Genomic DNA, 27,248 nt, shown 5'->3' on the forward strand with positions numbered 1-27,248 from the left:
ATAAGACAAAAAATTAGATAGGAGAAACAGAGCATAGCTCCGGCAAAGGAGCGAGGTCACCTTCACCTGAAACAGAAGAAGAAACGAACGAGCAAACAGAGCAGCATGGAGCGGACGCGCATACGACATCGTATCGCATCAAACGTCCAAGAGAACAAGAAAAAGTGGGGCCATGGAAGAAATCCAAGGCTAGTAAGGCATCACTAGACCCAATCACCCTCACAGAGGGATATTTGAATGACATTGGAGACATGATGCAGGATGTCACCACAGAGGTCCTGTAGCAGTTTGAACAGTAGTAGTAGCAACTATTGGGGGCCATCTAGAAGGGTCTGCATGAGTGTTTCTGGGAAAATTAGTGTCTTGTCGAATGACTAACCCTCTAGGTTTGGTAGCTAACCTAGAAACAACAGTTTAAAGAAATTCAATGATCTTTCCTATGAGTGATAGATAAGAGAAAGATTGTAGAGGACCAACCTGGAACTTTTGCTTGATCCTCACTTGATCTCCCTCTCCTTTGACTGATCCCGTAACTCCTCCCCATACTTAACACACTTGGAGAGTACCTGCACAGCTACAGCAACAAAGAACTGTCAAAGCATCATGATCTATCACAACATAAACATTATAGAATCAAAGATATAATGAACATATGAAAGCATTTACAGTTAACACAATCAATTGGGAAAAATCTTGAAGAACTTTATTGATAATAAGGAGAATTACAACCCAATTGTCTGATCCAGTGCCATCCTCCCAGCTTCAATCCTTCTTCACCTCATGAATTAGCAAGAACATGCCAACACTAATGCAATGCTCTCTCCTCAATACTAAAACTAGCAGCACTTCCTTACAATTCACAACAATTCAGCCTCTAGATCTCTTGGATGGGAGATCCTTTTATGGATGATTGCAAGAGGGTGAGTCATCATTGGGGATGATGAATTCCATTCCATTTGTTGAAATTAGTTCTACAAGAGAGGGGAATTGGAGATGGTTTCCTAGTTCCCTTGGTCATCCTTGGGCGAATTTAGAGAGGCAAGTGGCATAGGAGAAGCTTCTAGAAGATTCCATGAGCAACCAACTAACAAATTGTCCCGAAAATATGTCCAACCTCGCCCATCACACTTACTAAAGGGCCAAACTACGATGCATCTTATTTTGACAATGTGGTAGGTGAGATGCATCTCACCCTAACACAGGGCCTTCAGATATGGTTCAATTTTAGGCACTTTTTGGATGATTCCTGAGATGAAACTTTTGGGGAATGAGGCATTCAGATGACTAAGTTTCTTTAGGGTATAAAAAAGATCTTTTAGGAGTTGATGAGCCCTAATATCATCGACATATGAGTTTGGGGTTGATGTGCCCAAATATGTCTATAACAGTTGCCCCCTAAAGCATGAGGTCGTAAATGTTCATGTCGGGTGAAATGCTTTATCATGAGGATCAGAATTTTCGAACTGGAAGGTTACCTGCATAAGTTACAATACAATACATAATAATAATATTAATTTTCATGAACTAGCTGAGGGAGGCATTCACATGCTCATTTTTATAAATTTCATTTCATGTACATAGATCAGATAGTCGTTTGCAGATACAAACTTGTGATTCTACAGATATAGAGTCATAATCCATGATTAGGATGACCATTTGTATAGAGTCTTTGTACATTTGATGTTTTTGTATCCTAAATATATCGCAGCTTGGATGGATGAAACTAAAACCGAGGTCTTCAAACTCGTTCAATCTTCGCTTGATGTACAAGTCAAACCATGTGAAGAGATGTTCTGAGGTCAAACATGGAAAGACATCGCCTGATTACCAGCCAATGATGTGAGTTGTTAATAGATGTGAGAGGGATCACTGATAATGATAATGATCCTCAAGGTACTATAGTAAATTTCACGTGGTGTGAATACATGATCCGATGTCAAACACCATGCAAAAATTTTCGGTCAAAGGCCATTGATGTCAACCTGTCGCCAGAAGAGAGAAACTTGACATTGATGTAAACAAGCTTCAAAGCACTAGAAGGGTGTTTCTAAGTCAACTTCTTGGATAATGAGCTGATGTCGACAAGAAGCGACTCGTCGTAGGAGGGCCTCGATTTATCCCACATCTATGACATGAAACAAAGGAAATGATTTCTGGAGGTGAAAATGAACTAACGAAACAATGTTCAGGAATGGCAGTCATGAAAAAATGAAGGTTGGAGGTATTGCAATGTATGAGACATTAACTGGATGAATTCTCTTGAACATGTCGGTGACACTGAGATGAATTGGTAGCGTTAACCCCAAAAGATGGATGGTATGAAAGACCAATGGTATGATGACCGGCGAACGGAATAACCCAACCCAACTCAATCATGGAGATGAAGTGAAAGTGTCATGTTCAAGAGTGACTTGCTACCATAAATTCTTCAATATTTTTCCCCTTTTTCCCCAGTCATTGCTGACCAGTACCTCTTTATTTTTGTCAAGCTTGAGGAGGATAACATATGCTTGTTCTATAATTCGCCCTTCAGGCAAACCCATCGCTATTTGATGTTTTAACGAGTCTAGTGACAGTGAAACTCGGTCTTGTCTAGATGGACAAGTTTGTCGCTATTATTTTAATGAGTTTAATGACAAGGATAACTCGGTCCTTTTCATGTTTAGAGAGTTTGAAAAGAGACGAAAAGAAAACTCCATAAGTTCTTTTTCGTAAAGTAATCCCTCAGGTCCAAAAAAGGATAAAATAATACAGGAGGGATGACGTTTCCAATACTTTAACAAGCCAGAAAAGACAAGTGCTCAACATTCTTTTAATGTTTAGAGAGTCTGAAAAGGGTTTAAAGAGGACTCTATAGTTTTCTTTTCATTTTTGAATCAAAGCTCCAAAATAAGACAAAAATTTTTCTTGGTGGTCAAAGATGCTCAATTCATCGTTTAGCACATCAAATTCTGTCGACAGTTGTTCAACCTGCTCAAAACTCCATCAAATTGATTAAAAATACATATTTATGGATGAAAAATGAACTAAAACTAACATTTACTTGAAGTACATGGAAAAGTAAACATAAAAGTAGTTTTACATTTCAATTTCACCAATTTTCAAATTTTGGATTTGGAGCTTTGAAGCGGTTTCCCCCGCGAATTTCACTAGTCGATTGTGAGAGATTCTATGGACCATTTCCCACGCCATCAGGACCAGGTAGAAGCTATCCTTATGCTCTTCAATTTCATTCCATCGTTTTTCAATTCTGGGCAAGTTTCCTCATCTTTTTGGGCCTCAGGGGTTTGAAAAGTTCATTCTCCAATCATCACACTTTTCCTATATCGAAAAGTGCAATGCATACTGGGCTACCAACAGGCAACTCAGTATGCATCTCACCTTGTTCAAAGGCTAGGTGCGATGGGCGCAGAAGGGCAAGTTTTTATAGTGTTTTTTCATCAATTTTTGAACTGTTTTTTGCCAAAAAGGGATCCTAACTCACCTGATGTTTGTATTTCAGATATTTGTTGGATCAAGATGGTCATTTCATGGCGAGAATGAGAACATGAAGAAGAGGATATGGTTGCTTTACATGACCAGGGCACAGTGGATGCATTAAGGAACTGTGGTTTACTAAAGTTATTCTGCTTATCTAGCATGAGACAACAGATAAGTTTGTTGCAGTATCTTCTTCATGCTTGGGATCCTATTGACCAGGTATTCCAGATCAGGGGTAAATCCATTCCTTTCATGATCAAGGATATTTATTTTCTGACGGGTTTGTCAAGACGTGGCGCCCCTCTTTCACTATCAAGATTTTCTCGTCGAGGTGAATCGGTGAAAGATTACATTCGTTAGTTCTGCAGAGATGGATCCCAACCCAACAGAGATGGCAAGATTAATATCTGGGATGTTACTGATTGGCCTTTGAGGACCATTCTTTTTACCCTTGCTAGATTGGCTGGTAGTGCGGCCTTACACTTAGTGAATAGATCCTATATACAGTATGCATTGGAATGCCTGGAACTGAAGGTGTTCAAGTGTTGTGAGGAGGTACTTCCTATCATGAAAGATCAACTGTCCAAAGTAAAGACTGGAAGAACCAAAAATTTTGGTTATGGATCCATTTTGATTACCTTTTCTTTGGAAATAATCCCACTTAAGAAAACTCAAAACATTTCACTGGGAGTGCTGGGACCGAGAGAACCACGAATGCAAAGATGGGTGGACCTTATGGCTAAGCATGCTGGCTAGTCACAGGTCTCATTCTCATCTTCCTTTTTCGAGTGGTTTGACTACCAAGAGATGGTGTTCATAGAGTACCCATACATAGGGATGGATTTCCGAGGCAATCCGGATTTGGCATTACTAGTTATTAGAGAATTATTTATTACAGAGCAATGGAACACATAAAATATTGCAGAAATATAAACATATAAAATGCATAAAACAAGAGAGACACAAATATATGTGGTTCACCCAGTTTGGGCTATGTCCACCCCAAACAGCCAGTCCTTCCCTTCTATTATCTAGCAAAATGAAGAGACACAACCTACAACAAATCCATTGTAATATCCTCTGTTTTCTCTCACAGTCTCACCTCTCTGTTTCTCGCTCAGAGAATACACATCTATATCTCAGCCTAAAATAAAATGCCCTCACACAAAGAGAGGGGTTGCCTTCTAGGTCAAAAAATCCTAAACTAAACATAAGTTCTACCATCAGATCATCCGCCTAATGAATGGCCCATATTGACTAGAAATTACTATACTTTTACAAGGCAATTTTACATCTATTTTTGGCTTCGGGGGTGCTGCCCCCGAACCCCCGCCGGGGGACCGCTAGCTCCCGGACCCCCGCAGGGGGACAAGTCCCGCCCGCACCCCCCGCATGGAGGGGTGTACAAACTTCCTAGGGTATACATCCGGCTTAAACAAAAGACCTCAGAATAATCATGCTCCACACACAACAATCTCCCACTTGGAGAATGATTGTAGCAACTCCACCGCTACTTCATTTGCTGGACAATGACTCCTCTTTGGACCTGGTTGTTTCTCATCTTCATCGTCGTCCTTGAAGACCAATTGAAATTGAGCATGTTCTCAGTTTCTCCCTGGTTACAACTTTTGTTAGCATGTCTGTAGGATTCTGGCTAGTGTGTATCTTTTCCAGCTTCAACTCTCCATCTTCCAACACCGATCGTATGAAATGGTACTTGAGTTGTATGTGTTTAGTCATAGAATGAAATGCTTAGTTCTTTTCAAGATGAATGGCACTTTGGCTATCACTATATAACGTGCCCATATCATGCTCCTTACCCAATTCACCCATAAACCTTTGTAACCAAATCATTTCTTTACTGGCCTCTGTAGTAGCAACATACTTTGCTTTTGTTGTTGAAAGCGCAACAACACTTTGGATTTTTGAAACCCAACTAACAACTGTTCCACCAACAGTAAATACATATCATGTAGTGCTCCTCCTATTATCTCTGTCACCTGCCATATCTGCATCAACATATCCCTGTAGAGAAATGTTTGAACCACCAAAACATAATGCTTGATTTGTGGTACCTTTCAAATATTTGAGAATCCATTTCACTGCCATCCAATGTTCCTTTCCTGGATTGTTCATGTACCTGCTTACATCTCCCACTTCAGGTGCAATATCAGGCCTTGTGGAGACCATTGCATACATTAAGCTTCCAACTACTGATGCATATGGAAATTTAGACATATAATCCATGCCTTCTTGGGTCTTTAGGCACATTTCCTTACGAAGTTTGAAATGGCTAGCAAAAGGTGTACTAACTGGTTTTGCATTGTGCATATTAAATCTTTTCAACACCTTTTGTATGTACTCATTCTGAGACAATGCTAATTTGCGATTTTTCCTGTCTCTAGTGATTCTCATACCAAGGATTTGTTTTGCAGCTCCCAAATCCTTCATTGCAAATGAATTTGGAAATTTTATTTTGAGCACATTTATTTCCTGCATGTTAGACCCTGCAACAAGCATGTCATCTAATTATAATAACAATATAATATATCTGCCATCATTTTGCTTTTTCAGATAAACACAATGATCAGAGTGACATCTAGTATAACCTTGTTCAGACATAAACTTGTCAAATTTTAGATACCACTACCTTGGAGCCTGTTTTAAGCCATACAAGCTCTTCTTCAACTTGCACACTAATTTCTCCTTCCCTTTCACCTCATATCCTTGTGGCTGCTGCATATATATCTCTTCCTCCAAATCCCCATGGAGAAAGTTTGCCTTTACATCTAACTGCTCAAGATGCAAGTCTTCAGCCACTACTAGACTTAAAATAGTTCTGATTGAAGTCATTTTAACAATAGGAGAAAGTATTTCATCAAAATCAATACCTTTCTTCTATGCAAACCCCTTCACCACAAGTCTAGCTTTGTACCTCTGTTTTCCTCCATCTTCTTCCTTCAGCCTCTAAACCCATTTATTCTTCAATGTAGTTTTTCCTGCAGGAAACTTGACTAAGTCCCAAGTCTAGTTATGCATTAAGGAGTCCATCTCTTCTTCCATGGCTACCTCCCACTTCTTCCTTCTTTCAACCTGCATTGCTTCTTCATAACATTCGGGTTCACCGGAATCAGTCAACAATAAATAATATAATGAAGGAGAGTATCGTTCAGGGGGTCCACTTATCCTGGTAGATCTTCTAACACCACTTTCAGGTGTTTGGGGTGCCTGTTGTTGTTGTTGTGGTTGTTGATTATTATTATTTTCAGGCACCTTTAATTTTTCAGTGGTTTCGTCAAGAACTGCATATTCCTTGTTTTCTTTTTCTTTCTTCTTTTCCTGCAACTGATTCTTATATAAGACCTTGTCATTGAATATTACATCTCTACTCCTAATGATTTTGTGATTTTTGTAATCATATAAGTGATAACCAAAATCATTAACACCATATCCAATAAAGGTACATTTCTTTGACTTTGCCTCAAGCTTTGTTCTATTTTCTTTATCAATATGGACAAAGGCCTCACAACCAAAAGGATTTAAAAAGGAGTAGTTTACCTTTTTACCTATCCATGCTTCCTCTGGAACACCACCATCCAAGGAACTTGAAGGCCCTCTGTTTATTAGATAAACAACAGTATCTACAGCATCTGCCCAAAACTGTAAAGGCAATCCTGCATGCAATCTCATGCACCTTGCACGCTCCATGATTGATCTGTTCATCCTTTCTGACACACCATTTTCTTGTGGTGTTCTTGGAACTGTCTTCTCTCTATGATTTCCATGCTCTGAACAATACCTATCAAACTCTTTGCTGCAATATTCACCTCCATTATCTGATCTGAGACACTTCAATTTCTTTCCTGTCTCAATCTCAACCAAAGCTCTCCATTTCTTGAAAGCATCAAATACATTAGATTTATTCTTAATACAATAAATCCAAGTTTTTCTAGTTGCATCATCAATAAAGGTAACATAATAACGAGAGCCAACGAGAGATGATACCTGAGCAGGTCCCCATACATTTGTATGCACAAGCTCTAATTTTTCGCTCTTCTTTTCTTTCCCAACTCTGAGAAATCTAACTCTCTTTTGTTTTCCATAAATGCAATTTTCACAAAAGTCCAAATCAACATTCTTCAAACCCAGCAACAAATTCCTTGAGTGAAGAATCTTCATCCCCTTTTCACTCATGTGTCCGAGCCTATGATGCCATAATGCTGCATCTACTCCTTTGGAAGTTAAAGCATTAAAAAAGTTAGAAATACCATTGCATAAATACAATGTACCAACCTTTTCACCTTTTGCTATTACCAGGGCTCCTTTGGTGACCTTCCAAGCTTTATTTGTGAAAGTTGTCACACAACCTTCACCACCTAACTGCCCTGTTGAAATCAGGTTTTTCTTTAGATCTGGAACATGCCTTACCTCCTTTAGTAGCCATTTGTTTCCATTCTGCTGTTTTACAAGAACCTTACCCATTCCAACAATTTTACAGGGTTTATCATCACCCAAATGAACTTGTCCAAAATCTCCTTGAACATAGTCATGAAAGTATTTCTTATCAGGTGTGGCATGGAATGAGGCCACTGAATCTACCACTCAGGAATCAGTAATATTTTTGAAAGAAAGAATCAAGGAATCTTGTAACACCTCACCTGTCACATTTGCTTCATGATTGTTTTCTTGCTATGCATCTCCTTCTTTTCCCTTCTGAGATCTACAGTCTTTCTTTAGGTGTCCTTTCTTTCCACATTTCGAGCACACTATCCCTGATCTGGACTTGGATCTGCCTTTCCTTGATTTACTGCGATATCCTGAGCTCTTTCCTCTTTCCATTTTTCTTCCCCTAGACTCTGCACTCAAATCATTACCCGATGTCTCACTGGAGATCTTCCGCCGCATTTCCTCGCTAAGGATAGCACCGACAACATCATCAAGCTTTAAAGTACTAGATCCAGATACAGAGTTACTAATGGCCATTACTAAACCATTCCAACTTTCTGGAAATGAGCACAAGAATAACAGAGCTCTAACTTCATCTTCAAATTTTACCCCTACAGAACTTAACTGACTTGTAACTGTATTAAAATGATTTATATGATCTGCAACAGATCCACCTTCCGACATCTTCATATTAAATAACCGTTTCATAAGAAATACCTTGTTTGAGGCCGAGGGTTTTTCATACAGTTTCGACAATGCCTGAATCAAACCCTCTGTCGTTGTTTCCTTCGAAATGTTGACGGCAATTGACGCAACGAGGCACAACCATATTGTTCTGAGTGCCTTTCTATTGAGAAGATTCCATTCTTCATCTGTCATAGTCGTCATCTTCTTTGTTTTTCCACTCAATGGTAGGTACAGATCTTTCTGATATAGATAATCTTCCATAGTGAGAAGTTTTGGCCGTTAAATTTCTCAACCCTAAACTTACCATCTTCCTCCATTGCTCCCACTCAAATGAGGAACCATTCTTTCCTGCGAGTTTATCAACCAAATAGACCTTCGGCTCTGATACCAGTTGTTAGAGAATTATTTATTACGGAGCAATGGAACACATAAAATATTGCAAAAATATAAACAAAAAAAACGCATAAAACAAGAGAGACACAGATATACGTGGTTCACCCAGTTTGGGCTACATCCACCCCAAACATCCAGTCCTTCCTTTCTATTATCCAGCAAAATGAAGAGACACAACCTACAGCAAGTCCACTGTAATATCCTCTATTTTCTCTCACAGTCTCACCTCTCTGTTTCTCGCTCAGAGAATACACATCTATATCTCAGCCTCAAATACAATGCCCTCATACAAAGAGAGGGGTTGCCTTCTAGGGAAAAAAACCATAAACTAAACATAAGTTCTACTGTCAACTCATCCACCTAATGAACGGCCTAGATTGACTAGAATTACTATACTTTTACAAGGCAATTTTACATCTATTTTTGGCTTCGGGGGCGTTTCCCCCGAACTCCCGCTGGCCCCCGGACCCTTGTGGGGGGAAAAAGTCCTCCCCACACCCCCCCCCCTCGTGGAGGGGTGTACAAACCTCCTGGGGTATACATCCAGCTGAAACAAAAGACCTCAGAACAATCATGCTCCACACACAACACCAGTCGGTGAGTAGTGGAGTGCTATAGGTAAAATGATTTGACCACTTCTTTTATTTTAGTTTTCTATTGCTTTTTTTATTTTTTGATTGTTACTAAGACTAAATAAACTCATATGTGTGTGTAGATATCAAACCAGTTCGACCAGTGGCACGCGCATGGGAGGAAGATGCTCTAGTGGGTGACGTTGTAGGGAGAGTAGTCCTTAGGGACCTGGACATAGCAAAGACCCTTGCACAGCTGCAGGATCAGATAGAGGGATTGACTCTTGGCATTCCAGATGTCCGGACTGACAAGCTACCTATGAGGCTACAACACCATATTAATGGTGTACCGAGTCCTTGGACTAGGCTCTTGCACATGATAGCACAGGTGGTGACCTGTTATCACCAGCATCACTAGTCTAGGATGTTTTTCTGCATTCATTTTGAGTTTCTAGGTCAGATGACCAATTTTTCCTTAGACAAAATTTTTTTTGTGAAAACTTATAAGCAGCTATCTATTTTGACTTTCAGAGTTTTATTTTGGCTAAGTGATGAAATCCTAATGAAAATGTTGATGTGAAATACTTTCTTTACATATGCTGCAAATGCCTATTTAACACATAGTTTGCTAATGAAGCAGTCAATGTGTTTAAGTTTCTGGAAATGTGTTGATATTGAATGAAATAAAAATGTCTTTCCAAAATCCTAACTCTTAGGAACATGCGATGAATAGCTGGGTTCCTGATGGAATAAACACCAGTAAGTTGTAGAATGACAAGTTGTGAATCTAGCCTGACAATGATTCGGTGTATGCCATGTGAAATGGCATCAGAGAGAATTTCAATCAACGTGCTATATTCAATGATGTTTTTTGTCGATCAACCAATACATATCCCCCTAAAACTCACTAACTCGCCGCTTGGAGCGAAAATGGCCCAGGCTGCAGAAGATAGGTTCTGCGTGCTACGACTAGCTCCGTCGACATACCCAACAAATGGTTCCAAAAATTTTGACATCTGCAACAAATGTGAAGTGGATTACCTAACCAAAATGACAACTCTAAAAGAAAACACACAAAAAATGCAATGAAAGCATATGTACAGTGAATTTTACTACACTCAATCAAGCATAGTAATGTTTGAGATACAACCCGTTTCGGGGCTATGACAGTGGAATCCCATCATAATCGACTAGCTCGTAGGCTCCCTTTGTCAACACATGTTTAACGATATAAGGGCCCATCCATAATGGTTCAAATTTCCCTACTCCTAATTTGTCAGAATCCTGATCGTAAAGCAAGACCAGGTCACCTTCTGAGAAGACACGAGGCTTAACATTTTTGTCATATTGTGCCTTGATGTGTTTCTTATGTGCTTCATTAGCCAATGTGGCATCATGATGGGTTTCATCCAGATGGATTAATTCCAAGAAATGAGCTTCTTCTTCAGAATTTTTGGGTAGCAGGTCGATTGCGAGCTTGAGGGATGAGATTTCACACTGAATTGGTAAGACTGCTTCTAGACCATACACCAACTGAAAGGGCGTAAATCCAGTCGCATTTCTCACCGAGGTCTAATATGCCCATAGATCTGAGTACATGATTAAATGCCAATTCCGCTTATGGACTCCAATCATTCTTTGCAGCATGTGCATAAGGACTTTGTTAATTTCCTCAACTTGTCCATTAGCGTGTCGATAATATGGAGTAGAACTATCATGGAACAATCCTAATTTGGTAGTTAACTCAATCATCATGTGATTGCAAAAATGTGACCCATGATCTGTGACTACAGCCTGTGGCACACCGAATCTAGAAAGTACATGATTGAAGAAAAAAAAAGAGCAGTCGTTTCACCGTTGTCGTTCAATGTAAGCATCGCCTCGGCCCATTTTGTAAAGTAGTCAACATCGACTATAATATGTCCATGCCCCTTGACCGAGGTGGGGTTACATGTCATGAAATAAATGCCCCATTTTGCAAATGGGCTAACAACAATGACTGGATGCAGTGGTGCAGGTGGTAATCTAGTTTTACAATCAAAAATCTGACAAGCATGGCACTTTCTAACTGCAAGTATGCAATCTTTGAATATGGTTGGCCAGAAGTAACTAGCTCGTAAGATTTTTTGTGTAGTTGCGTAACCAGATAGATGCCCCCCACAAGCACCTGAATGACATTCATTCAAAGCTTTTTTGGCCTCCTCATGCGTAAGGCACCTTCGTAAAATCGTATCGACACCACGACGATAAAGTGTATCACCAACGATCAAATAATCTTTGGCTTGGTATCGAATACGTCGTTGTTCAGAGCGAGAGGTGTTAGGCCTAAAAGCTTGGGTCTGGAGATAGACTAGTATATCCCCATACCACAGATCACTTGATGATATTAGAAACAGAGACTCATCCATGATTGATGCTTCTGATGTTAAATCGTTGGAGGACGAGGGAAGGTCGCAAAGTAACTCTGCAAAGACAAGAGATTTCTTTGATTTGGATTTGATGAATTCCAAATCAAACTCTTGCAAGATGACTATCCATTTGGAATATTTTCCCCCCAGCAATTGACGTGACATGATGTATGTCATAGGGTTGCAATCTGACACAATGGTAGTTTTGCGAAGGAGAATATAATGGCAAAATCTCTGTACTGCTTGGACAGTTGCTAAAGCCAAATTTTCAACGTAAGAGTACTTGCTTTATGTATCATTAAGATTGCGACTTAAATAATATATAAGATGTCCAATTCTGTCATCTTCTTGCACTAAAACCATACTGATGGTCGTATCTGCAGCGGCGAGATACAGGTAAAAGTATCTTTGATAGTTGGGGGCATACATTAATGATGCTTTTAGCAGGGACTCTTTGAGAGCATCAAATGAAGCTTGCACAACCTGATCCCAATGGAAGGGTATGCCTTTCTTCAAAAGACGTGTATAACCTTTAGTGAGCTCGGCATAATTTGGAATGAACCTCCTCAAAAAGTTTGCCTTCCCTTGAAGTCTTTGAATCTGTAGCAAATTTGAAGGTGGAGGCATGTCAAGAATTGCCTAAACCTTTATTGGGTCAAGTCGAATTCCATCCTTGGAAACTACAAAACCAAGCAGTTGACCAGAGCCAACACAAAACACACATTTGTGCGGATTGAGTCTTATCTTGTAGTGTCGACAACGTAGAAATATGGCTCTCAAATGCTGCGGATGATCAGTCTGTTTTCTCAAATGAGCAAGAAGATAATCAAGATATGGTTGAACTATGTGTTTGATGTCATGGAAGGCATAATTCATTGCCCTCTGAAAATTTTCCCCTGCGTTCTTCAAACCGAAAGGTAATTTACGATATGCGAATGTGCCCCACGGACATATAAATGTAGTTTTTGATTGGTCCTGTGGGTGGATATTGATTTGATTATATTCGGAAAATCCATCCATGAATGAAAAGATTTTGTATCTAGCACATTCATCAACAATTTGGTCGATAAAGGGTGTAGGATAGTTGTCCTTCGGACATGCTTGATTTGAATCCCTATAATCGACACACACTCTTATCGTTCCTTGTTTTCTTATCACAGGAACAATATTTGATACCCAATTAGTGAGAGGCATAGGGTAAATGAAGCCAGCACGTAAAAGTTTTTCAACCTCTGTTTTAATGGCAGCAACTTTCTTTGGATGAACAGGTCAAAGTCGTTGACGTACTGGTTTGACATCAGGATACATCTTGATTTCATGCTCAACAATGCTTGAGTCAATGCCTAGCATCTCTTCATAAGACCATGCAAACACATCTCTGAATTCGCGAAAAGAGCACAGTAATTTTCCAGTTCTGATGGAGAACAAGATTTGCCAACGTGATTATTTTCTACAACATTGGGTTTGATTGAAATATTTATGGAGATTTCGATGTTAAACAGATTTCTCTCAGAATCGATTGTATTTACAGAATTGAATAAAAAATCAACAATTGAAGGGAGATTGAGTTCTTTTGAATAATCTTCATTGTCGTCTCAAAGGTGGGAACGATGATGATAATATTCCCACGACGTCTCTCCTATCATCATTGATTGGATGATTCCTTCATCTGTAGAATGTATAAAAGACCAAGGATCAGAAGAGGTGCCATATACTAAAGACCTATCTACCCAAACACTCGTTGAGTGCAGTTTCAGGTTTTCCGCGCAAGTCTAATAGATTGATTGCTACAAAGATTCGATGGGGCTTGGCAGTAATGCCTCGCGATGATCATCACTTTCAAAATAGTTGGAACTATTCTTAAACTCAGATGATGTAGAGGAGATCATGTTGCAGGTTTCCATTGTGGCCACTTCCGCAAAACCAGATGGAAACGGGAGGGCAAAAGTACCCATCAAGGAAGGATATTTTAGGAGACCTACTCCAACATTTTGAAGTGATTGTGAATGTCCATGTATTAATGGAATTCTTCCAGTAGCTTGTGAACTATTAGCAAAAAAGGCTAGTTGGTTGATAAGTGTGATTCCACCTTTGAAGGGAAATGCAATCGTTCGAAAGTATGTGGACACAACCGTAGCCATAGCATAAACCCAAGGCCTTCCCAGTAAAATATTGTAATCAAGGAGTCCATCAACGACCTTGACTTCAATATCTACTATTTTCCCCCCTAGTTCTACTTGCAAGCTACTTAAAATCTCGTATGGAGTGTACGTTCTTCCATCGAAAGCTTTTAGTGTTGTTGGTGATCGTGACAAGGTGTTGTGGTCAGCGACAACCCCCCTTCTTATTTATTTTTCTCACTAATACTAAATAAGTGGGGACCCTTATCCATAAAATTCAAAAAAATAAATTAGGACTTGTATTATTTTTTGAATAAATCTTACTATCATAAACTTAGGAGAATACCCGAAAAATCTAAAAAAGACTTAAGTTTTATGATAAGTTCGAACAAAACTATTCTCTCAATAAAAAGTGTCGCATCACATCACAAAAAGGTAATAGATTCTTTCCTACAAACTGAATCCTAAGATTGCGAAATCGCGACGCGAGATCACATATTAAAAGATGGTGCATCTCGCAAATCACATTGCATAGAAAACATATGGTAATAGATGATTGCCACACAAATTGCGATCAGCGATATTGCGAAGCAAATCGCAAAATCACCTTATCGCAGATCTGCAGGGCTTGTCGTTGGAAAAAGCTTTTCCACAAACCGATGCTCAGTTATGTGCATTAATGTTAATTTAATGATTTAGTTGGCAATCATTAATGAAATATGGTATTGATCTGATCGAAGAACCATTTCACGTAAGGTGATATATTTTATATGATTTCAGCATTTAAAGCTTTCCCGTCACCTTTTTCTTATCATTACTCTTGCCTCATTTGCAAATTGCAGGAGCAAAAAGTAGAGAGATATACATAGCAGTGTTCAGAATATTATGGGAAAGAAAGGAAAACCTTTAATCACTCAGTCGCTTGTAAGCCTGGGAAATTGTAGAAAAAAGTACTAAAGGCAAAAGGCAAAACCCGAACTCTAAAAACCAGCGGTATTTATTAGGGATATCTTCAAGTGGTATGTAAATTTCTACCAAATGTGCAGCATCTACAAACAAGCTAGAGACAAAAGGCTCAAGAAAGGGCATAGTCCATCAAAAGGTTAATCAAGTTAAATTGGGATTCTTACTAGCAGTACTTGGTTAAACCACACAGTCAGTGCATGACTCTTAAGTGCCTCACTAATTCTGCTGAGAAGATGGCACCAGCACTTGTCGATTCTGTTTTCGCAGGACAACTAAAGTCGGAGGTCGGCTAGCCAACTCTCCTCAAGCTGATGCTAGATGCTTGTGACTACAAAGATTAGATACATAGATAGTTAATTGCTAGTTTTACTTTTAGATTCAGTTTTAGTTTTAGTTTTGCTTTATTTTTTCTTGAAGTGAGGACGATCATTTAAACCACCTCCTATATTTTTGTAATAAACTATTTTTAGATTTAGTTAGTAGTATTTAAACCCTTCTCATGCATTTAGAGAAGGGTCCTGAAATTTATCAAAAACTTGTCCTCAGAACATGCACTTCTGCACCCTCTAAGGAGGTTTTGATGAATGAATGGAACAAGATTTATTGACATCTGTGTTTGATATCTGCTACTGAAATTGCACTTTTGTACTCTTAGTAGATGTTGAATTAAGAAGAAGATAAATCATTATTGTTGGAGCTCATGAGTAGAACTTGTTATAAATGGTACTTTTATCTCTTAACAAATTTTTCTTATGTGTTAAGGTGATATTCATTTTCAGTTATTTATGTATGAATGCTTGAATGCTTGAGTTATCATTTGGCACTTCTGTACAGTGATAGCCATTTATTTATTCTTAATATATGAGTGACTTATTATGCGATATGTTTTTCATAAATGTTCGGCTAAATTTTTATATGAAACAGTTCATCTTTATTGAATTCTTTTCTTATAGCAATTGAATGATCTTTATTACCAATTGTTGTATAAATTATTTTAGATCACATAATTGAAAGATTAAATCCCAGGTTATTTTTATAATTAGATATTTATGTTCATTAGAATACAATTGCATGTTGTTAAATTAGATTTAGAATAAAAGCATTTCACTTAGAAGTTATTAGGAAAGAAATATCAATTCTCAACACACATGAATTGGGAAACTGGTCCCATATCCCCAGTTGGACCCACTACACCAAACAGAAAAGGAGCTGCTAACCAATGTCCAGACCGGGTGGGTATCCCCCTTGTTGTAGACCCGATTTTCGGGGCTTCAACATATTTGGTGCTAGAAGGAGGGCCTGAACCTACGAACTATGAATGGCAAGTAAATCGAAATCTAAATACCATTCTAAGAGTAAATCTCCCTCACCCTCTCCCCTGACTTCTCCATCACATTTAGAATCCTTAAATCTTGAGCGAGAAGTCGATAAAAAAACAACCACTACCACAAACCCAAATATTTCAGAGAAATCTTCTATTGAACCTCCTGAAGTTGAATCTGTGATCCATAAACTTCAGCAATTTTCTATATCTCCCCAAAAATCTGAAAAATCTCAAGGTAGTGTGACTTCGCAATATAACCCTTCTCATCCCCTTACCAGATTGCAGAGTGAAAAGTTTGGTATCAAACCAATTGAATTACATCTACCTACAAGGAAAAGAGCAAGGAAATCACCTAAAGGGTCTGATAGCAAGACTCTTTCGTCATCATCATCCATCTCAACCTCTCCACCGCGAACTCAACCATCCACTCCTCCACTTCAAATTATCGTCCACCAGACCACTGGAACTTCAACATCTCCTTCTCAATCATCTAGAACTATAATATCCTCATTTTCCCAACCCCAAGGATCATCTTCTGCACTTTCCTCTGTTAGTAGCTCAACGATGGCCCAAACTCCATGGAATAACCTAGGGGTAGTCTTAATGCCTGTGCCCTTGAGTCAATTACCAGCCCATCCTAAAAAATGGCTGCTTAAGTTTAATCCTGAAGCAGGAATTCTAGCAGAAGAACATAAACAACTTTATGTTATCTATAAATCTCAATGGGGTTACTAATGAAGATGTTGTCATTCGGCTCTTTCCTTACACTTTGCAAGGAGCAGCCAGATCATGGTATTTCTCATTACCATCCCGATCTATCACTAGTTGGGATATTTTCCAAGAACAATTCTTGACTAAGTTCGGTGATGACAGGTAATCAATGAGCTGTATAACCTTAGGGCTGAGTCAAAAGAACCTGTCAAAGATTTTAACTCACGTTTCAATAAACTTTTGAACAAAATTCCTACCGCCTCCAAGCCTAGCAAAGAAGTTCAAAGTGAATGGTACATATCTGCTCTACCATCAAACATAGCAATCTTCATGGATAGAGCTAACAAAACAACCTTAGCTGACAATATGAAGGAAGCAATAGTGGTAGAGAAACATATCATAGCCTTAGAAAAGAAAAATGATGTTGATGAATGAAAATCTAAGAAGGTTACTTTTAAAGAAGATCCAAAGAAAAAACAGTCCAAAGACCCATTCAGTTTAGAAGGATTGCAAAAAGTTTTGAAAACCATGTCTAATGAAATGGTTGACATTAAGAAGCAAGTAGCAGAGACTTCTTCTAAAAATCCTTACAACCCTTATAGAAGAAATCCTTCAAATGATCCAAAACCTCCCAATGCTATTACAAATGCTGAATCAGAAGAAGAAGAAGAGGAAATTTCCAATGAAGAGACTATCAATGAAGAAGAAGTTGTAGAAGTATAGGGAATGTGGGATTTCATCCTCCTAGATGAAGAGGATCAAGAGGCATGCCAATTAGTACTAGAAGTAGAAATCAACTTGATCCTCCTCAACCTACTCTTAAGCCAAAGAGCGCAAGCTCATTGCCTAAGGATAAAGTCACAGGAAAGAAAACGTCACCCAAAGCGACTCAAATGAGCCCAGTCCAAACAGATTCACCAACTCCATCTAAAACATTGATTGTTTCTGATGAGATGGAGTATAATATTGTAGAAGACATGAAGAAGACTAGGGCTAACATTACTTTTTATGAATTGAGCAAGTTAAAACATCAACAAAAGCTGCTTTTGAAAGAGTTACACGCAATACCAGTTGCACCTCTGCCTGCCACTGTAATCTCACAAGCTTCTCACGAGATGGGAAGACCTCCAAATACTGTGACTAGTAAAGTTGATCCAAACGACATCGCTCTAATTGGAGGAAGGTCAAGATCTCATACTCCTCCATTTCTTATCACTTATGAAGTTTTCAACAAAAATTTTCATAATTGTTTAGTTGATTTAGGATCTTCATCCAATATCTTACCTAAATCAATATGTGCAAAGCTGAACGTTCAACCTCAAAAATCTGCAGTACGCATAGTTCAGCTGGACCGGTCGCAGGTTGATCAGTGAGATAAATTAGGGTACCATAAGGCTGTCATCTAATCCAAAGGTATGTCAAGTTATTGATATTTTAGTTGCAGACATTCTAGAATTTTATGGCTTAATTCTTAGCAGGGATTGGTCTGAAAAGCTTCATGGATATTTTGCAACTGACCAGTCACATATGTGGCTCCCTTACAATGGTAAACCAAATCAAATAAAGGTTGAGCGAGAAAGGCATCAAAAATACATAGTAATAGAATTGGAAGGAGAAAATGAACTTGTAGCATACAACAACAATATAATTGGCAACTATTCTGTTGATCCTTTCTTAGGAAATTTCAATGCTCATACTTCACCTTATTTATAACATTCTGTTTTATCTCAAGTAGAAATTTTTTCTCAAACAGATAGTTCTAAATGTGTTAATTTTATAGATAATCCTGTACATAAATCTTTATTTTGGAAGTTATTTTTTGACGGTTGTAAGTCTAACGATGGAGCGGGAGAAGGATGTGTATTAGTTAGCCTAGAAGGAAACAAAACTATGCTAACTTGTAGACTCAAGTTTGATTGCACCAATAATATTGCAGAATATGAGGCTTTAATAAAAGGATTATACAAAGCAATCCGACTAGATATCAAGTATCTACAAGTTTTTGGAGATTCTAAGATTGTAATTAGACAGGTATGAAATACTATACATTGTCTATCAGGTCATTTAAAATATTATCAATATTTAGTACAAGATCTGACTGAACATTTTATAGCATTCAATATTTCATCAATTCCTAGACTCCAAAATGCTATTGCTGACCTCTTGGCAAACGTAGCTTCCAAGTTCATTCCCTCAGAAGACTATAGCCTAGATAATTTCTCAATTGAATTAATTTTTAGACCCTCGATTCCTGATAACATTACCAATTGGAGAATTTTCAACGATGATCCTGATATTGTAAGCTTCCTCACATCAGAGGGATCTTACAATAATCAAATTATAGATGAAGACCAACATGACAAACAGTTGCAACAAGATAGCACTAATAATTCTATGTCAAAATTAGTAGTCAAATTGGAAGACCTATATGATTTGAAAGACCGATTCAAAAGATCTACCAATTCAAAACTTCAAACTTCAACTCTAAACTATGAATTAGTAAATCTAAGAATTGATACCAAGCCACAGAATATCAATCTAGGTCTTGGCCTTGCCCCTGAAGAAAGATTAGCATACGTTCGTCTCCTGAAACAATACAAAATTGTCTTTGCCTGGAACTATGATGAACTTAAGACTTATGACACTTCTATCATTCAACATACTATCCCAATGATAGACGATGAAAAACTTGTCTAGCAAAAGCTGAGAAAAATCCACCCTAATTTGGAAAATCAGATTAAGTCTGAGCTCAACAAATTATTGAAAGCCAAAATCATCTTTCTCATTCGACATTCTAAATGGGTTTCCAATATGGTTCCTGTTAGAAAGAAAAACGGAGACATTAGAATTTGCATTGACTTTTGAAATCTTAACAAAGCCTGCCAAAAGGATAATTTTCCTTTACATCCCATGGAGCAAATATTACAAGCAGTTGCAGGATTAGAATTGATGTCCTTTTTGGATGGTTTCTCCGACTACAACCAAGTTTTGGTCCACCCTGATGATCAATTAAAGACCACGTTCAAAACCAAATGGGGTACTTATGCATATCAAAAGATGCCTTTTGGTCTGATCAACACTGGTGCCACATTTCAAAGGGCCATGGACATCGTATTTAAGGGATTAGTAAACAAATCAGTAGTAATCTACTTGGATGATATAACTATATATTCCAAGAAACAAGGTAATCATCTCAGAGATTTGAAACAGATCTTTCAACGTAGTCAAAGGTGTGGAATTTCACTTAATCCAAAAAAGTCCTTTTTTGCACTAAGTGAAGGAAAACTTCTTGGATTTATAGCGTCAAAATTTGGAATCCATATTGATCCCGATAGAATTAGGGAGATTTCCGAAATACCCTTCCCTCACAACAAGAAAGCTATGCAATCCTTCCTTGGCCAGATCAATTTTGTAAAGAGATTTGTTCCAGAATTTTCAAGGATCGTATTTCCCTTACAAGCAATGATTAAAAAGAATTCAATCTTTAAATGGGGCCAAGAAGAACATGAAGCATTCAATCTGATTAAACAAGCGATTGTAAACGCCCCATCTTTAGCCACTCCAAATTTCTTCGATCCTTTCTGTTACACTAAAAAATGTCACCATGACTATTTGCAGTTAGTATGGCTCCATCCACTGTCATACTATCCTCCTTGGCAAGTCTCATGCCTCTGCTCTTCATGTCAAACTTCAAGAAAGAGAGAAAAGTCATTTAAAGTCAATTATCTCTGGTACGCAGTTTCTCTTAGCCTTACCTGTGTGTACGCAACCCAAGTTCACAATACCTGCGTATTTGTACGCTCTGTATGTAAAGGGGTGGGTGCGTACTCCTGTAAAGGTCAAAAGGCGCAAGTTTCACTCTAAAAAAGTTACTTGTGGTCATTTCTAGAGCATTCTAGAAGCTTGTTTGACGTGTATGAAGCGCCTCCAGATGGTTCATGTATCCCTACCAAAGAGGAACTTATCCCATCAAGAGGGGAGCTATCCCATCCAAAGAGGGGCTTATCCCATTGATGGTGGACCTGAATAACTTCCTCTAGAGCACTATAAATACAGGCATTGGGCCAAAGGGAGGGGAGGTTGAAAGCTGAACATTCCTAAGGGTAGATGCTGCTAGAATTAGGACTTCCTTGTAGAAGCTTGTGAGGAGAGATTACCATCTTTGTTTGTTCTATTTGGAAGTGGGTGAGCTGATCAGAGTAAAGGAGAACTCTTGTGGACCCTGGGAGGGACTTGCACAACACCAAGGCTCAGGTTGTAATGGTTCCTTTTGTTACCTTTTAATACAAATTAGTCCATTCTTCTCAACAATTTGTTATTTATGAGTTGTTTCATATACTCCTTGGTCTATATGTTAAATATGTTTTATTTTATGTGATATTCAGGTGCTATTTAATCGTTTGATTGTTAGTGAATGCAGGTTTCGAAGGGAAGGAGGAGCTCATCTGGATCAACGAAGATGGACTACTACAACAGCGTTGGGTTACAGGTAGGATCTAAACACTTGATTTCTCATATTGTAAAAGCATATTTAGAGAAGGATTGCTCTTATTTGTCTTGTTTGTCACTAGAAAGTCTTAGGCTTCTAGGGAGGTCGGTTGTGTCCGCACTAACGACTCTTTCCACATGACAAAATGGCGACTCCGCTGGGGACTCCATGAATGTGTTTGAGTTCTTTTTGATTTGATATTTTGGTCTGAGAAAAATCGCTTGTTTTCTGATTTTTAGCTGTCTAGCTGTGTATTTGGGTGGGATAGCTTAGAGTCAATTTAGATTTTTATTTTTCTTAGCTTTGCCAGTAGTACACAGTCTCTGAGTTAGGCACAGTGCGTACTTGTACGCACTGCGTCTTTGTGCACAGGGCGTCCCTGCACTTGTGTCAACAGATCACCTGCGTACCCCTGTCAAATTTGAGAAAATTTCATTTTTCCTCTTTTTGCTCTTTAGATTTTGTTTTTACTACCCAGATCCATTAGTTTACTGTCAGAGATCTTCACCTGAACTTGTCCCGTTAGTGTCGAGGGTTTTGGTGGAATTCATAGGGATTTTGCCTTAGGGTTTGATTTTTAACTGGTCCTGTAGTGACTTTGGCGTTAGAGGTTGTCAAACTTTGGATCTCCCTGGTTTTGATCAGTCCTCTTAGGAGTCGGGCCTGTCATAGAAGTCACCCTAGTGAGAGACCTACCTTTGTGTCTTCTCTTTGCGAATCTTGAAAAGTTTGTTTGTTAAAACCTTGAATTTCATTCTTGAGAAAAAAGAACAAAAATATTTCGCTTTTGTTTTTTGATTAGTTTATGATTCTGCATGAACTGATCCTTAGTTGCATTTTGACTGAGTAAAACATCCGAGAATTATCCTTGTAGGCTTTTGTCCTCATTATTTTTTGCTTTTAGGTAAATTTCCTTTTAATTTGCTTTTGAGTGAATTTGATTTGATTGTCTTAGATTTGTTAAATTTCATTTGATAAATAGTTTTTACATGCTTTATTAATATAGAAAAAACACAAAAAATTCTTTTGGAAAAAGTTTGCTTTGGTAGCATTTGTAGTCTTTTGGGAGAAAAAGGAAATTTCGTAGAGTAATTAGTGGTCATGAGTTGTGTGTTTTGAAAAGATAAAGAGATTGTTTCTTTGATTGTCTTTACTAAGAAAGTTGTTTTCTATAAAATTTGCATTTTCCAACTCTCTTAGTTAGGAGATTCATTGAAAAAGAAAAGTAGTGTAAATCATCTTAGGTGCATCTTTGTAGTGGTTGCGAGTCGAGTCTACACACCACCAGTTTCATCTCCACTACCTTTTTGTCTTTAAGAAAAACCATAAAATTAACGCTTAAAGTAAAATCAACTTAGTAACTTTTATTTACTAGGGCTCTGAAACACCAATTTAGATCAGGCTAGTGTCTTGGAGTAAGAGAGTAATTAACTCTCCAAGACAACAAAACCAAACAAGTAGCTTATCTTGTGATAGAATAAATCCAATTGTTTCATTTGTACTCTGGGAAAGCTCCTCTTAAAGGAGAAGCACGAGCTCGTGTCCGAACCAGTGAGGGGATCAATCCTCCCTCATTAGGAATGACGCCAGACACGCACGTATTACAAACGGTAAACCTCAGATTAACCATTGTCGAGGAGCCAGGGGTCACTTGTCGGTAAACCTTGGATTATTGTCAAGGAGCCGACAAGGGGATTGAGCTTGATACTCTACCCTTGCGTGCTGTCGGAGTGTAGACTGTTCCCCCAGGTGCATTTGTTGCTGTTGGTAACCTTAGTGACCATTATCTTTAGGATTCTACCGAGGTGACGGTGGAGGGAAGATCCCACTGTACCTGGAGCAGACGTCGGCTAGACTCACTTGGATTTTCCGGGGGGTTCACTTCACTTGAGACGGTTAAAGTGGAGGAACTTGTGCCGGTCTACTCATTAAGCAGGTTGCCGGGGTAACTGTTCCACCCGCCACTTCTGTACTGAATCCGGCGATGTTGGGTTTCATCTCCAACTAGCGTTTTTGGTCCGGAAGGCTACTATTTGTGCTTGGTTTGACGCCCTAGATTCTTTAGGCGTGTGATTCAAATTTGTTTGGTTCTTTAGACACTTTAGGTGGTTTGCTTTGAGATTTTACTTTGTTTGCGTGTGCAGTAGTTAAAAGTTTTTAACTGTGGCGGAATTACCGAGACAGTCCCGTCGACTTCGGGGCAAGTCTCCTGAGATTGTTTCTATGGCCGAATTGTTGAGGAAATCTCGTAGACTTCGGGGTGAACCTCCTCAAGACATCCCAAGTCATTACGAAGGTTTAAAGGTACTTGTTACTCCTAGTGGCAGTAAAGTAGGTTCACCTAAAGAAGGAGAATCGTCATTGGTAGTCCATCCAGATTACCAAGGTCTAGAAACAGGTTATAATCCTGAGGCAGTTGCAGTTTCTGAGCTTGCTGGTAGTTTTTCATCTACTAGTGATATAGGCGAAAAACCTGAAGTATCTGAACCTGTTACTCCAACTTCTAGTGCACCAGATTCACCTAGGGTAGAAAGAGTCATCACCGAAAATCTTCCTGCTGGTTTGGTAGCTATTGAAGAACTTGCTCCAGAGGAAGAATTAGGCGTATCTATCCTTGAAGATCAACCTACTATTGATCTAAGAGAGCGTGAATCTATCTTTTACAGTCCTCCTAGAAGTACTACTTGGTACCTTTCGTTAACCAATTATTTAGACAACTCAGGGATAAGTTTTTCTCCACCTCGAACTCCTTTTCCACCTGGAGGTATTTATACTCCTGTAAATATGTCTGGTTAGTCGTCCGTGTTCACTCAATCTCCTGAATCTTTCTTGCACGGCGGTCCTTCTGTTCCCGCCGGGTATCAGTCACTTTCTGGTACCTTTGCAGGGGCATCTCCTCGACCCATTGATCATGGGTTATTAGCTGGAAACAATGGTAATAAACTGTTGGGTGTAGGGGACATTTATATGATGTCAGGTTCAGTTCCCATTTCTCAACCTCAAGGTGGCCAATTACCGCCTGGGGGGTAGCCCCAATTAATGCCTGGGGGACAACCTCAAGGTACACAAATTGAATCTGGGGGGCAACCTCAAGGACAGTATGTACCCATAGTACAATACATGCCTCAAGGTCAACCCCAGCCTCAATATGTACCCCAAGGTCAACCTCAATTTCAATATTTACCTCAAGGGTATCAACCTCAAGGTCAAGGTCAACCCCAGTATCAGTATTTACCCCAAGGTTATCAACCTCAAGGTCAATACTCGATCCAAGGTTATCAACCACCTCAAGGTCAGTCATATGTTCAAGGTATGGGAACTGTGCCTTTCAGTTATCAATCCTATCCTCAATCCGGTTATGGATCTCAGTATCCTCAACCTGTTACGGGTCAATACCCCAGAATGATAGTGTGGGATCCATCACAAGGTCAACAGGTGTTGCAGCCAAGTATACAGTTGTTACCTCAAACTGGACAACCCGTAGTTTCTGGTTCACCCCAGCAACCGCAACCTGTCCAGTCAAATATTCAAACTTCTGTAACTTCGGTAGTTACTCAGCCACCAATTTCACCTAGTACTCCATCTCAAACGACTGCTGCAACTACCGCAACATCTACCGCACTTACTTCTGGAGTATCGATAGCGGTTTCTACTGTCTCTGCAACCACTCCTCGGACATCTTTACCGTTGTCCGGATCTACGATTCAAACTACGGTCCAGATGCCTGTAGGGAAGCCTGGTTTAAGTACTGTTGTAACAAGCCAACCTCAATTTACCTACCAACAGTACCAGGGACAGTACCAATTCGGTCCTGCTTTCCAACAACCAGTTTACCAGTATCAACCGTATCCTGAGTACACTTATCAACAACCTCAACAACCCCAGTACTGTCCGGTTAATCCTGGTTTTCCAGGAGGATATAATATCCCGAATGCGATTCCTGTTCCAAGTTATCCTGGATATCCTCCTCCTGGGACTGGTCTTGTGACCCAGAGTTTTAGAGATCCTAACCGACAGTTACCGTTTATCGCAACTTTGGATTTACCCGACTTGACACGCCTAACGAACGATCCAATACAATATCTTCCGTTCTGGCCGCCAATGCCAAATAAGTTGCCCAGTGATATACCCAAGTTCGAAGGTAAGTCTGGAGAGGATCCGTCCAATCACGTGATGACTTACCACCTCTGGTGTGCTTCAAATTCCATCTCGGATGATTCGATCCGTTTACGTCTTTTCCAGCGTACGCTCATTGGTCTCGCGGCCAAGTGGTACATTGAGTTACCACGGGCCTCTTTTTACAATTTCATCCAGTTAGCTACCTCGTTCCTAACTCATTTTTAGTTTCCGGTCAGATACGATAATGGTACTGAGTTATTAACTTCATTAAAACAATCGACGTCCACTTATATTTCCAATCATATCCATGAATGGAGACGTCGAAGATGTTTAGTGAAAGTTTTTATCCCGGACCAAATCTTAGCTGAATGGTTTGTAAAATCATTATTACCAAAGATTACTGAAGATGTAGCTAAGGCCGGAGTAGTTACTGAGGAGCAAGTCATTGCTCAAGCCCAGTACCTTGACTTAGTTTACACTCAGTCGGGTACGTTGCACGAGAAGATCCTGGATCTTCCTAAGTCGAATCAAATAGCTGCTGCTCCTTCGGGGTCTCATGCTGCTGATGGCATGATTGGTACGGTGAATACTAAAAGTAAGAAGAAATACTCAAAGAATTCTTCTCCAATAATAACCTTACCAGACTCCCCGACAGGAGAGTCTTCCCCTGAAATTACCGCCGACATTCACGCTTTAGAGTCATCTACGGCTAAATCAAAAAACGATGGTAAGAAGAAAGGCAAGAAGAAGGATAAAGCAGACAAGGCTCCAAAGGAGAAAAAAGAGAAGTCGGAATCTAACGACGAAAAGCGCAAACCTCGCTATCCTTGTTTAATTTGTGAAGAAGATCATTTCACAAGAGATTGCCCTCATCGGGCGGAGGTTGTGAAAATTGTTAAAGGTTCCCCAACTCCTGCTGTTTTGAAAGATCCATTTCCAAAGCAGGAGAGTAAAATTATAGGTTCTTCCTCGAGTGCCAATGAAGAACCCATATTGATGATGTCTCATGTACGGATTGCGACTCGATCACAAGATTATGGTAGTAAAAGTCCTGTTGATGGATCAAAAGAAGCAGAATCTTCTTGTTCAAATCCATCAACCTCAGCTCCCGGTTCCGATCCACTACAGATCGAGAAACCTAACCCTGACTTAGTAATAAAACCGCCTACCAAGGGTGTACTTCGAAGGTCTGCTTTCAATCCACATGCGAGAGTGGCCCAGAATTACAACATTGTTGAGGATTTAGCTGTTTCACCCTCAGCAATGTCGGCTTTGGAAGTGCTGCAATCATGCCCAGCACAGAGAAAATTACTTTTGTCGGCTATAGGAGCTGTTGATGTTCAGGACCCGAACCTGATAATCTTTGATCTAGAAAATAGTACGCCGCGTCTCCCTCATCAGATGGCTTTCCAGATTCCAGTGATAGTAAAAAACAGGCCTATTCATCGGACTGTAATTGATGAAGGAGCTTCTACGTGTATTATGTCGATTCAGTGTTGGAGATCGCTTGGTTCTCCTTCACTGAACCAATCC

The sequence above is a fragment of the Pinus tabuliformis genome, chromosome J, assembly GCF_031772625.1.
Source record: "Pinus tabuliformis cultivar Carrire ecotype Pingquan chromosome J, CPIR1, whole genome shotgun sequence".
Classification (NCBI taxonomy): Eukaryota; Viridiplantae; Streptophyta; class Pinopsida; order Pinales; family Pinaceae; genus Pinus; species Pinus tabuliformis.